Source organism: Pseudophryne corroboree, chromosome 6, assembly GCF_028390025.1.
Source record: "Pseudophryne corroboree isolate aPseCor3 chromosome 6, aPseCor3.hap2, whole genome shotgun sequence".
Taxonomy (NCBI): Eukaryota; Metazoa; Chordata; class Amphibia; order Anura; family Myobatrachidae; genus Pseudophryne; species Pseudophryne corroboree.
Window position 1 is genome coordinate 358,060,597 of NC_086449.1, and position 14,782 is coordinate 358,075,378.

General features: G+C 47.2%; 1 protein-coding gene across 4 annotated transcripts in view; it reads right to left on the minus strand.

Annotated features, from left to right (window-relative positions):
* Positions 1-14,782, minus strand: part of SHANK3 (SH3 and multiple ankyrin repeat domains 3) — a 691,108-nt gene that overhangs the window by 327,262 nt on the left and 349,064 nt on the right. The gene's annotated exons all lie outside the window — the stretch shown is intronic.

Here is a 14,782-nt window from a genome sequence, read left to right on the forward strand (position 1 = left end):
TATGTGTGGGCAGGACCAGATTATAAATGCCAGATGAGGTTATTAGCAGCTGGTGAAACTACAGAGCGAGGCAAGTGACATGTCCCCTTAGTCTTCATGTGCTAGGTTGTGTAAACCACTAGGCACAATTGCAGACTGGGAGGAATTGCCTTTCACATGGATACGATAGCTGTATACTGTAGGTATACTGTTACACTGCAATCTCTGTTAAGTCAAACTGAACATATGATTCTATAACAATATGGTTATAAACTGTGGGTTCACGCAGGGATCTCCTGTGCTGTCCTATCTACCTTGGTTCCTTACACCCATCACACCTTATATTGCCACAGAAGTCTAAGGTCCAATCTTTACCTGACCTCAGGTGTATAAAAGGACAAGTAAATCAAATGATCATATTTGTTGTATGCTGACAAGTATATATGGGAAAACAGAGTGGTATAATGGAGAAAGCACACAGTGTGTGTGTTTAGCTGGCTGTGTTCATTTACCCTTTTCTTATCTTCTCATGATTTTCTACTGCCGCTACCAATTATCACAACTATGGTTCTCAATGTCAAAATTCTGACTCTAACTACAGTAGTGGTGCCTTTTATTTGTATAAATGACTACGTATGGTTCATTTCAGGTTACAGAAGGGCCCCACTCTTTGGTGTTCTGCTTTTCATCGTTTTTCAATGTGCGCCATGGTCATTCATTTTTATGTATGTTCCGTTCATTCAGCAATTTTTCGGCCCAACAGAAGGACGTCAGAGTATGTCCTTCTTACAATATCACCCTTCTTAAACTAAATATACACTTGTGTAAGGTAAGAAATGTGTGTTCTGTATTCATTTTATTAGTGTAAGCACATTATCTGTAGTTATCTACATTTACATTTGAAAAACTGCAATTTTATGCTTTTCGTCAGTTTCTCGCTTTTCATCAGTGGTCTGGAACCTAACCCGCTGGATGTGTGGGCTCTCCTGTATACTATGTTCTGCTCTGTTGCAGCAATTTCTGGGCTCCAGCGGTCCTGTGTGATAGAAGATGAGCTTTGCCCAATTACTTAAAATGTGTCAGCTGGGAACAACCTGAGCGCTATGAACATTACAGCGCATCTCTTTTTGCTTTTGGGAAAAAGCGGTAGTGTTTATAGCACCTACGTGAAACCATCCTTACGGCACTACCTGCATTATTTGCTGTGACATTATACTGAAATATTAGATGACAGTTTCTACAAACACATAACTGTGCATATAACCACACACATCACACAATCCACCAGGGAGAATAGCACAATGTTTGATAAAGCAATAAATCAGAACACCGCTCTTTCCTTTTCTCACCTACAAGTAACAACCTCTGATAATATAAATTCAAAGCACAAGTGGGAAGAAATAATCTGGAAACCACTGCAGCAGGAGGAATAGGAAACAATTAACTCAAACTGTACCTACTGCTGTATGAATGTGTGACTTAACAAACAACAATTTAATTGTTCATGAGTTTGACAGTATTGTACATTCAAATACTTAATGCTCATGGAAGTGCCTTGTGATGTGACTGTTATTTTATTGGACTATTAGCAGTGGAACTGTGAACTTAGGGCCTGATTCAGACCTGTCCGCATTAGCGGCCCACAGTGCAGTTTGCCTATATTGGCAAACCGTGCTTGTGCAGCAGCCGCATAGCGGCTGTGCTGCCTCACACATTGTGGTCACATCCTGGAAGTGATTGACGCGGCGTTGGGGGGGGGGGTCGCGAACGGGAGAGCTCCGATTAACAAAAATGGCAGCTGACCGCCTAACAGCGCAGCCAGGCTCCGCTGCTAGGGGTCAACCTTAGTTGCATGCGAGGAGATGGACGCAGATCTGGCTGAGTATGCAGCAATCTGCACCCATCTCGGAATCAGCCCCTTAAACAGCTATGTTCCTCTGGATAGTTATAATGAGAGGCCATGGTGATACATTTTATTAAATTGCATCAAAAAGTAAGCACAGAGCATGCTGAACCAACTTAATTAAAAGTGATGTCTGTTGTACAAAATTAATTTGTTAATTATTTGCAGATTATATGCAAATTTCATTATGTGTTCAATTACCACATTGATAACTGCATCTAGTATTTTATTCTATGCTCCCATTTCAGGCTAGCCATAATTAAACCATATTGTACACCCTCTTCCTTGACCCTAGAAGCCTCTATTTCCTTCCTTGAGTGTTTTCCACTGATTGTACATGTTTAGTCTCATGAGCTAATTTTAATTGTATTGTTCTAAATCTAACATGTTCCCATCTTACCTTTTGTACAAGAGGTTATGGTGTGAAGAGTATAAATGAAATAATAACTTGTTTGTATTATTATTTTATAGTATAAAGGTCTATATTAACAAAATGTTGGATGTAAAATTAGCGTTCTGGCTGGGCACTATTTATTTTCTTCACATTATGACACAACTTTTTTGCATGTATACGTAAGGCGGTGGGCTCATATATCTGGAGGGAATAGTGTGGCCCTCCTGTTCTCACTCCCATGGTGAACATTATTATGGGAGTGGTCATCTGGATTTTTAACATGAATTATAGCTATTAATATAGTTACTGTAGCCAGGATCCAGTTCCGTTCCTGGCTCCCAGCTCCACCCACATGGTTAAGATGGCAGCCGTGGTACTGAAAGGGTCAACCCTAATGCAGTTGCAATATTTTAAAATGGACTAATTGTCACTATGCATCAATTTCAAATGAGTACCGGCCGTGTAAGTACCAGCCATATGTTTAAAATGTATTTCTATTGTTTTGTGTTATGCGCCTCATCTATGGATCACCTTCAGCTGCGGTGAGGCAATGGGGTAACCCCCAGGGCTGTAAATAAAAAGCCACTGCAGATGGGACCGCTGCAGGTCAAACACTGTTGACAGAAGTCTACCTACAGGCACCCCAGCACTACAGGGCGGAGGGCTAAGTGGCCAAACACTGGGTGACCGAGAGAGCAAGCTCACGGTACCCCAATACAGATAAGGGGACAGAACAGAGCGCCTGCATCCTGGATTGTCCTGATTTCCGATAGGGGGACTAAGAAATGATCCAATTTAATGATCCAATCCAATTCAGGTGAGGGTGGTATAGAGCAAGTAAGCTGTAGCAATGAACTCAGTAGCCTCCAGAGGGAATAGCTTGAGTCAGTGTTGCGGATCTCTGAGGGCCAGTTCAGTAAGAAGCCTGATGTGACGTCCTTACTGCATCATGTAGCCACTGGTGTGCACCACGTAGACACTGGTGAGCAAAGGCCAATTTTGCAACTGATATAATGAGTCTCACAAGAGGCACAGGCGACTACCTACAATAAGGTGCATAAGATGTTGGAGCTAGGTGTAATGACATTCTCCAAGAGTCCTGTGTTTCCATTGAATTGGTTCCCAAGAAGTACCAAACAATGCTGTTTTTTGTAGATTACCATCAGTTGAACAGATCAGTAAAATCTATCCCTTTCCACGCACTGATGCATTGGTAACAAAGTTGGCAGGAGCAAAGTACATTTCAACTTTTGAGTTGAGCAACGGGAATTGGCATATACCAATGACCCCCGAAGCTCAAGAACAGTCAGCCTTCATCTCCCCAATTGACTTGTTTGAGTTAAAGAACATGCCATTTGGGATAAAGAATGCACCAGCTACCTTCTAGAGTGTGCTGAAGGTGTTCAGAAGTTCTGCTCATGCCTACTTGAATGACATTGTCATCTTCAGCTGAACCTTGGAAGATCACCTGAGGCATGTGGGGCTGGTGTTAGAAAAGATTTGGTGGGCAGTCGTGACCCTCAGGGCAGACAAGTGACAAATGAGGATCTCAGAGGTACAGTACCTGGAGCACCCTGCGGGGAGAGGTAAGGTTAAGTCTGAATCTACAAAGGAAGAGGCAATTCGAAAATATCCCAGGCCCACAACCCAGAGACAGGTCCTGGCTTTCTTAGGGATCACGGGTTACCACAGATGCTTTGTCCATGACTTTAGTTCTGTGGCCAAACCCGTAATAGAGATGACTAAGAAGAAACTACCAAAGTTAGTTGACTGGACACCCACTTGTAAGCTGGCATTCCAGTCATTGAAAATGGCTCTAGCACAAGCTCCAGTACTGATGGTGATTTGCAAAAGTAAAAAATAAGAATTTACTCACCGGTAATTCTATTTCTCGTAGTCCGTAGTGGATGCTGGGAACTCCGTAAGGACCATGGGGAATAGACGGCTCCGCAGGAGACTGGGCACATCTAAGAAAGATTTAGGACTATCTGGTGTGCACTGGCTCCTCCCCCTATGACCCTCCTCCAAGCCTCAGTTAGGACACTGTGCCCGGAAGAGCTGATACAATAAGGAAGGATTTTGAATCCCGGGTAAGACTCATACCAGCCACACCAATCACACGTATAACTCGTGATAGGAACCCCGGTTAACAGTATGATAACAAAAGGAGCCTCTGAACAGATGGCTCGCAATAATAACCCGATTTGTGTAACAATAACTATTTACAAGTATTGCAGACAATCCGCACTTGGGATGGGCGCCCAGCATCCACTACGGACTACGAGGAATAGAATTACCGGTGAGTAAATTCTTATTTTCTCTGACGTCCTAGTGGATGCTGGGAACTCCGTAAGGACCATGGGGATTATACCAAAGCTCCCAAACGGGCGGGAGAGTGCGGACGACTCTGCAACACCGAATGAGAGAACTCCAGGTCCTCCTCAGCCAGGGTATCAAATTTGTAGAATTTTGCAAACGTGTTTGCCCCTGACCAAGTAGCAGCTCGGCAAAGTTGTAAAGCCGAGACCCCTCGGGCAGCCGCCCAAGATGAGCCCACCTTCCTTGTGAATGGGCTTTTACAGATTTAGGCTGCGGTAGTCCCACCGCAGAATGCGCCAGCTGAATAGTGCTACAAATCCAGCGCGCAATAGACTGCTTAGAAGCAGGAGCACCCAGCTTGGTGGGTGCATACAGGATAAACAGCGAGTCAGTTTTTCTGACTCCAGCCGTCCTGGAAACATAAATTTTCAGGGCCCTGACTACGTCCAGCAACTTGGAATCCTCCAAGTCCCTAGTAGCCGCAGGCACCACAATAGGTTGGTTCAAGTGAAAAGCTGAGACCACCTTTGGGAGAAACTGAGGACGAGTCCTCAATTCTGCCCTATCCATATGGAAAATCAGATAAGGGCTTTTACAAGACAAAGCCGCCAATTCTGAAACCCGCCTGGCCGACGCCAGGGCCAACAGCATGACCACTTTCCACGTGAGATATTTTAAATCCACAGTCTTAAGTGGTTCGAACCAATGTGATTTTAGGAATGCCAAAACCACATTGAGATCCCAAGGTGCCACTGGGGGCACAAAAGGAGGCTGAATATGCAGAACTCCTTTGACAAAAGTCTGAACTTCAGGCAGTGAAGCCAGTTCTTTCTGGAAGAAAATCGACAGAGCCGAAATCTGGACCTTTATGGACCCCAATTTGAGGCCCAACGACACCCCTGCTTGCAGGAAGTGCAGGAATCGACCCAGTTGAAATTCCTCCGTCGGGGCCTTCATGGCCTCACACCAAGCAACATATTTCCGCCAAATGCGGTGATAATGTTTTGCGGTGACATCTTTCCTGGCTTTGATCAGGGTAGGGATGACTTCCTCCGGAATACCCTTTTCCTTCAGGATCCGATGTTCAACCGCCATGCCGTCAAACGCAGCCACGGTAAGTCTTGGAACAGACAGGGTCCCTGCTGCAGCAGGTCTTGTCTGAGCGGCAGAGGCCAAGGGTCCTCTGCAAGCATCTCTTGAAGTTCCGGGTACCAAGCTCTTCTTGGCCAATCCGGAACCACGAGTATGGTTTTCACTCCTTGCCTTCTTATTATTCTCAGTACCTTTGGTATGAGAGGTAGAGGAGGAAACACATAAACCGACTGGTACACCCATGGTGTCACTAGAGCGTCCACCGCTATCGCCTGAGGGTCTCTTGACTGGGCGCAATATCTTTTCAACTTCTTGTTGAGGCGGGACGCCATCATGTCTACCTGTGGTTTTTCCCACCGGTTGACCAGCATTTGGAAAACTTCTGGATGAAGTCCCCATTCTCCCGGGTGGAGGTCGTGCCTGCTGAGGAAGTCTGCTTCCCAGTTGTCCACTCCCGGAATGAACACTACTGTCAGTGCTAACACATGATTCTCTGCCCATCTGAGAATCCTTGTGGCTTCTGCCATAGCCATCCTGCTTCTCGTGCCGCCCTATCTGTTTACATGGGCGACCGCCGTGATGTTGTCTGACTGGATCAGTACCGGCTGGTTTTGAAGCAGGGGTCTTGCCTGGCTTAGGGCATTGTAAATGGCCCTTAGCTCCAGGATATTTATGTGAAGGGAAATCTCCTGATTTGACCACAGTCCTTGGAAATTTCTTCCCTTTGTGACTGCCCCCCAGCCCCGAAGGCTGGCATCCGTGGTCACCAGGACCCAGTCCTGTATTCCGAATCTGCGGCCCTCTAGTAGATGAGCCCTCTGCAGCCACCACAGCAGCGACACCCTGGTTCTGGACGATAGGGTTATCCGCTGTTGCATCTGGAGATGGGACCCGGACCATTTGTCCAACAGGTCCCACTGGAACGTCCTTGTGTGGAACCTTCCGAATGGAATTTCTTCGTACGAAGCTACCATTTTTCCCAGGACTCGTGTGCATTGATGTACCGACACTTTTCCTGGTTTTAGGATGTCTCTGACCAGAGATGACAATTCCCCGGCTTTTTCCAGTGGAAGAAACACTCTTTTCTGGTCTGTGTCCAGAATCATTCCCAGGAACAGAAGACGTGTCGTCGGGACCAGCTGTGACTTTGGAATATTGAGAATCCAGCCGTGCTGTTGTAGCACTTCCCGAGAAAGTGCCACCCCACTATCAACTGTTCTTTGGACCTCGCCTTTATCAGGAGATCGTCCAAGTACGGGATAATTAAAACTCCCTTCTTGCGAAGGAGTATCATCATTTCGGCCATTACCTTGGTAAAGACCCTCGGTGCCGTGGATAACCCAAACGGCAGCGTCTGGAACTGATAATGACAGTCTTGTACCACAAATCTGAGGTACTCCTGGTGCGGAGGGTAAATGGGGACATGCAGGTACGCATCCTTGATGTCCAGGGAGACCATGTAATCCCCCTCCTCCAGGCTCGCAATAACCGCCCTGAGCGATTCCATCTTGAACTTGAACCTTTTGATATAAGTGTTCAAGTTTTTTAAATTTAAGATGGGTCTCACCGAACCGTCCGGTTTCGGTACCACAAACATTGTGGAGTAGTAACCCTTTCCTTGCTGAAGGAGGGGTACCTTGACAATCACTTTCTGTGAATACAGTTTTTGAATAGCCATCAACACTGCCTCCCTGGCAGAGGGAGTTGCCGGCAAGGCAGATTTTAGGAAACGGCGGGGGGGAGACGTTTCGAATTCCAGCCTGTACCCCTGAGATACTACTTGAAGGACCCAGGGATCCACCTGTGAGAGAGCCCACTGTGTGCTGAAAAACCTGAGACGTGCCCCCACCGTTCCCGGTTCCGCCTGAGCAGCCCCAGCGTCATGCTGTGGACTTACCGGACGCAGGGGAGGACTTCTGCTCCTGGGAACTAGCTGTGTGCTGCAGCTTTTTCCCCCTTCCTCTGCCCCTCGGCAGAAAGGATGAGCCTCTAGCCCTCTTATTTTTCTGGGGCCGAAAGGACTGTACCTGATAATACGGTGCTTTCTTTTGCTGTGGGGTAGCCTGTGGCAAAAAAGTCGATTTCCCAGCAGTAGCTGTGGAAACGAGGTCTGAAAGACCTTCCCCAAAAAGTTCCACCCCTTTATAGGGTAAAACTTCCATGTGCCGCTTGGAGTCGGCATCACCTGACCATTGCCTAGTCCATAACCCCCGTCTGGCGGCAATGGACATAGCGCTTATTTTTGATGCCAGCCGGCAGATATCCCTCTGTGCATCACGCATGTATAAGACCGCGTCTTTTATATGGTCAATCGTTAACAAAATATTGTCCCTATCCATGGTATCAATGTTTTCCGACAGGGAGTCTGACCACGCAGCTGCAGCACTGCACATCCAAGCTGATGCAATAGCGGGTCTCAATATAATGCCAGTGTGTGTGTATATAGCTTTTAGGGTACTTTCCTGCTTTCTATCAGCAGGTTCTTTTAGGGCGGCCGTATCCGGAGATGGTAGTGCTACCTTCTTTGATAAGCGTGTCAGCGCTTTATCTACCCTAGGGGGTGTTTCCCAGCGTGACCTATCCTCTGGCGGGAAAGGGTACGCAGCCATTAACCGTTTAGAAATGATCAATTTCTTATCTGGGGAAGTCCACGCTTCCTCACACACCTCATTTAATTCGTCAGATGCAGGAAAAACTACTGGTAGTTTTTTCTCACCAAACATAATACCCTTTTTTGTGGTACCAGGGGTATCATCAGAAATGTGTAAAACATTTTTCACTGCCTCAATCATGTAACGGGTGGATCTATTGGAGGGTACACTCGTCTCATCATCGTCGACACTGGAGTCGGTATCCGTGTCGACATCTGTATCTGTCATCTGAGGTAGCGGGCGTTTTATAGCCCCTGATGACATTTGAGACGCTTGGACAGGCACAAGCTGAGTAGCCGGCTGTCCTATGTCGTCAAACCTTTTATGTAAGGAGCTGACACTGTCACGTAATTCCTTCCATAAGTCCATCCACACTGGTGTCGACCCCGCAGGGGGTGACATCACATTCACAGGCATTTGCTCCGCCTCCACATCATTATCCTCATCATACATGTCGACACAGCAGTACCGACACCCAGCAGACACCCAGGGAATGCTCTTACAGAGGACAGGACCCCACAAAGCCCTTTGGGGAGACAGAGGGAGAGTATGCCAGCACACACCAGGGCGCTATATAACACAGGGATATCACCTATACAGAGTGTTTTCCCTTATAGCTGCCTATATAATATATATACTGCGCCTAAATTGTGCCCCCCCTCTCTTTTTTACCCTTTCTGTAGTGCAGGACTGCAGGGGAGAGCCAGGGAGCTTCCTTCCAGCGGAGCTGTGAGGGAAAAATGGCGCCAGTGTGCTGAGGGAGATGGCTCCGCCCCTTTTTCGGCGGGCTTTCTCCCACTATTTTATCGTTTCTGGCAGGGGTTAATATACACCTATATAGCCCCTGAGGCTATATATGGTGTTAGTTTTGCCAGCCAAGGTGTTAATATTGCTGCTCAGTGCGCCCCCCCCCCCCAGCCCCCTGCACCCATCAGTGACCGGAGTCTGTGGTGTGCATGAGGAGCAATGGCGCACAGCTGCAGTGCTGTGCGCTACCTTGGAGAAGACAGAAGTCTTCAGCCGCCGATTTTCTGGACCACCTTCTTGCTTCTGGCTCTGTAAGGAGGACGGCGGCGTGGCACCGGGAACGGACGACGAGGTCGGGTCCTGTGTTCGATCCCTCTGGAGCTAATGGTGTCCAGTAGCCTAAGAAGCCCAAGCTACCACCAGTTAGGTAGGTTCGCTTCTTCTCCCCTTAGTCCCTCGCTGCAGTGAGCCTGTTGCCAGCAGGTCTCACTGTAAAATAAAAAACCTAAACTATACTTTCTTCTAGGAGCTCAGGAGAGCCCCTAGTGTGCATCCAGCTCAGCCGGGCACAGAAATCTAACTGAGGCTTGGAGGAGGGTCATAGGGGGAGGAGCCAGTGCACACCAGATAGTCCTAAACCTTTCTTAGATGTGCCCAGTCTCCTGCGGAGCCGTCTATTCCCCATGGTCCTTACGGAGTTCCCAGCATCCACTAGGACGTCAGAGAAACTTTGTTGCGCAAACTGATGCGTTACAGAATGGACACGGAGCAGTAATGAGCAAGGTGGGGCCAGATGGGAAGGAGTACCATGTGCATAAATTCCAAGGACAGAGCCAGTCCTTAGTGGTTTGTCACTGGAAGTTATTATGCTCAGAAATGTCAACACTGATAAGCTGCACAGTACTATAACTTTTAGAAGCAAATGTACTAAGCCTTGGAGAGAGAGATTTGCTTCCGCAAATCGCATGTGGGTAAGGTGAAGCTGGACACAACTGTATAAAGCCGGGTACACACCAGAGCGATGTCGGCATGATATGCCATTTTCGTAAAGACATGTTGCCTACATCGCTCAGTGTGTATGGGGGATTGCGTGCTCCTGCGGTCGCTAGCGATGGACACTTCGTTGGATGAGCTGTACGTCTAACCAAGCGTTGTCGCTAGCGTCCTGTAGTATACTAATGAAGGACGGAACATGTTTGTTACGTCCTTCATAAGCATCTCTCCAGTGTGTACACACGATCTGGGCTGGTGGGGATTCGTTCCGACCTCAGAATGAATCCCCGTATACAGTTGTGCTCATAAGTTTACATACCCTAGCAGAATTTGTGATTTTCTGGCCATTTGTCAGAGAATATGAATGATAACTCACAAACTTTTGTGCTTCATACCGAGCTTAAATACGAAGCAAGGGAGTGAACGAGGACGATTATCCAGCTTGCTGAGATAAAGATACCGTTATATGAAAGTACGTCGCCGGTTGAAGTAAGCATAGATGTGAGCATCTTTTAGAAGTATCAACTTGTGAATGTTTGGGGTACACCCTTTTGTTACACCAGGGGTATCGCTTAAGAGGCCATAAAAGAAACCTTTATGGGTTTTTTCCATATATATGAAAGTAAGCACACATGTGAGGAGCCACGTCTATCTTGAAGCACCAGGGTGAACCCTTACGGATACCTTCACACTTCCCTGTTTCACCATAGTCCAGAGAGTCCGGGGAGAAGTCACCTTCATTTGAACTAACTGTTTTGGGAGAAATCCCTGTTGAACCCTTGTATACATTTGTGTTTTCTCCACATGTAACATCAATTGAAAATATTTCATACGAGGAACACGTTCTTAGGAGCAGCAACGGACTCCCTCACCAATACTTTTGGACATTGATCCCACGGCGAAACACCATCATCATCCTAACTTTGCGCCAACAGCAGGTTCTATCCTACTTTTCTTTTGTGTATTTAGTCTTCTACAGGTGTGTGGTGACACATCAGGATAGGACCTTACACTGGGCGGCAAAGAGAGTGCGCAGGAACATACCTCACCCTCCCATTTTCATGTATCTAGTATGTACCCGGCTTAACTGTACTAATGAATTTATAGAGAAGAAAAAACATTATAAGTGCACACCAATACGTTTTGCTATTACAGTTTTGCTTATCACATTGATAACATTGATATTTACCATGGCCCTCATTCCGAGTTGTTCGCTCGCAAGGCGATTTTAGCAGAGTTACACACGCTAAGCCGCCGCCTACTGGGAGTGAATCTTAGCTTCTTAAAATTGCGAACGATGTATTCGCAATATTGCGATTACAAACTACTTAGCAGTTTCAGAGTAGCTTCTGACTTACTCGGCATCTGCGATCAGTTCAGTGCTTGTCGTTCCTGGTTTGACGTCACAAACACACCCAGCATTCGCCCAGACACTCCCCCGTTTCTCCAGCCATTCCCGCGTTTTTTCCGGAAACGGTAGCGTTTTTATCCACACGCCCATAAAACGCCGTGTTTCCGCCCAGTAACACCCATTTCCTGTCAATCACATTACGATCGCCGGAGCGAAGAAAAAGCCGTGAGTAAAAAAACTATCTTCATAGCAAAATTACTTGGCGCAGTCGCAGTGCGAACATTGCGCATGCGTACTAAGCAGAAAAACGCTGCGATGCGAAGAAAATTACCGAGCGAACGACTCGGAATGAGGGCCCATGTTGTGTTCCTTGGTGGTTTCTTTTTTTTCTGCAGCAGACCCATTCCATGCTTTGCTATACTGTACCTAGTGTACTATACATAAAATATGTACAGTATAGCAAAGCAGGGGGGTCTATATGCCTAAAAAAATAAGAATTTACTTACCGATAATTCTATTTCTCGGAGTCCGTAGTGGATGCTGGGGTTCCTGAAAAGACCATGGGGAATAGCGGCTCCGCAGGAGACAGGGCACAAAAGTAAAGCTTTCCGATCAGGTGGTGTGCACTGGCTCCTCCCCCTATGACCCTCCTCCAAGCCAGTTAGGTACTGTGCCCGGACGAGCGTACACAATAAGGGAGGAATTTTGAATCCCGGGTAAGACTCATACCAGCCACACCAATCACACCGTACAACTTGTGATCTAAACCCAGTTAACAGTATGATAACAGCGGAGCCTCTGAAAAGATGGCTCACAACAATAATAACCCGATTTTTGTAACTATGTACAAGTATTGCAGATAATCCGCACTTGGGATGGGCGCCCAGCATCCACTACGGACTCCGAGAAATAGAATTATCGGTAAGTAAATTCTTATTTTCTCTATCGTCCTAGTGGATGCTGGGGTTCCTGAAAAGACCATGGGGATTATACCAAAGCTCCCAAACGGGCGGGAGAGTGCGGATGACTCTGCAGCACCGAATGAGAGAACTCCAGGTCCTCCTTAGCCAGGGTATCAAATTTGTAGGATTTTACAAACGTGTTTGCCCCTGACTAAATAACCGCTCGGCAAAGTTGTAAAGCCGAGACCCCTCGGGCAGCCGCCCAAGATGAGCCCACCTTCCTTGTGGAATGGGCATTTACATATTTTGGCTGTGGCAGGCCTGCCACAGAATGTGCAAGCTGAATTGTATTACACATCCAACTAGCAATAGTCTGCTTAAAAGCAAGAGCACCCAGTTTGTTGGGTGCATACAGGATAACAGCAAGTCAGTTTTCCTGACTCCAGCCGTCCTGGAACCTATATTTTCAGGGCCCTGACAACATCTAGCAACTTGGAGTCCTCCAAGTCCCTAGTAGGTGCAAGGCACCACAATAAGCTGGTTCAGGTGAAACACTGACACCACCTTAGGGAGAGAACTGGGGACGAGTCCGCAGCTCTGCCCTGTCCGAATGGACAAACAAATATGGGCTTTTTTGAGAAAAAAACCACCAATTTGACACTCGCCTGGTCCAGGCCAGGGCCAAGAACATGGTCACTTTTCATGTGAGATGCTTCAAATCCACAGATTTGACTGGTTTTAAACCAATGTGATTTGAAGAATCCCAGAACTACGTTGAGATCCCACAGTGCCACTGGAGGCACAAAAGAGGGTTGTATATGCAATACTCCCTTGACAAAGTTCTGGACTTCAGGAACTGAAGCCAATTCTTTCTGGAAGAAAATTGACAGGGCCGAAATTTGAACCTTAATGGACCCCAATTTGAGGCCCATAGACACTCCTGTTTGCAGGAAATGCAGGAATCGACCGAGTTGAAATTTCTTTGTGGGGCCTTCATGGCCTCACACCACGCAACATATTTTCGCCACATGTGGTGATAATGTTGTGCGGTCACCTCCTTTCTGGCTTTGACCAGGGTAGGAATGACCTCTTCCGGAATGCCTTTTTCCCTTAGGATCCGGCGTTCCACCGCCATGCCAACAAACGCAGCTGCGGTAAGTCTTGGAACAGACATGGTACTTGCTGAAGCAAGTCCCTTCTTAGCGGCAGAGGCCATAAGACCTCTGTAAACATCTCTTGAAGTTCCGGGTACCAAGTCCTTCTTGGCCAATCCGGAGCCATGAGTATAGTTCTTACTCCTCTACGTCTTATAATTCTCAGCACCTTAGGTATGAGAAGCAGAGGAGGGAACACATACACCGACTGGTACACCCACGGTGTTACCAGAACGTCCACAGCTATTGCCTGAGGGTCTCTTGACCTGGCGCAATACCTGTCCCGTTTTTTGTTCAGATGGGACGCCATCATGTCCACCTTTGGTATTTCCCAACGGTTTACAATCATGTGGAAAAAACTTCCCGATGAAGTTTCCACTCTCCCGGGTGGAGGTCGTGCCTGCTGAGGAAGTCTGCTTCCCAGTTTCCATTCCCGGGATGAAACACTGCTGACAGTGCTATCACATGATTTTCCGCCCAGCGAAAAGTCCTTGCAGTTTTTGCCATTGCCCTCCTGCTTCTTGTGTCGCCCTGTCTGTTTACGTGGGCGACTGCCGTGATGTTTTTCCCACTGGATCAATACCGGCTGACCTTGAAGCAGAGGTCTTGCTAAGCTTAGAGCATTATAAATTTACCCTTAGCTCCAGTATATTTATGTGGAGAAAAGTCTCCAGACTTGATCACACTCCCTGGAAATTTTTTCCTTGTGTGACTGCTCCCCAGCCTCTCGGGCTGGGCTCCGTGGTCACCAGCATCCAATCCTGAATGCCGAATCTGCGGCCCTCTAGAAGATGAGCACTCTATAACCACCACAGGAGAGACACCCTTGTCCTTGGATATAGGGTTATCCGCTGATGCATCTGAAGATGCGATCCGGACCATTTGTCCAGCAGATCCCACTGAAAAGTTCTTGCGTGAAATCTGCCGAATGGAATTGCTTCGTAGGAAGCCACCATTTTCTACCAGGACCCTTGTGCAATGATGCACTGTTTTTAGGAGGTTCCTGACTAGCTCGGATAACTCCCTGGCTTTCTCTTTCGGGAGAAATACCTTTTTCTGGACTGTGTCCAGAATCATCCCTAGGCACAGCAGACGTGTCGTCGGGATCAGCTGCGATTTTGGAATATTTAGAATCCACCCGTGCTGTTGTAGCAGTATCCGAGATAGTGCTACTCCTACCTCCAACTGTTCCCTGGACTATGCCCTTATCAGGAGATCGTCCAAGTAAGGGATAATTAAGACGCCTTTTCTTCGAAGAAGAATCATCATTTCGGCCATTACCTTAGTAAAGACCCGG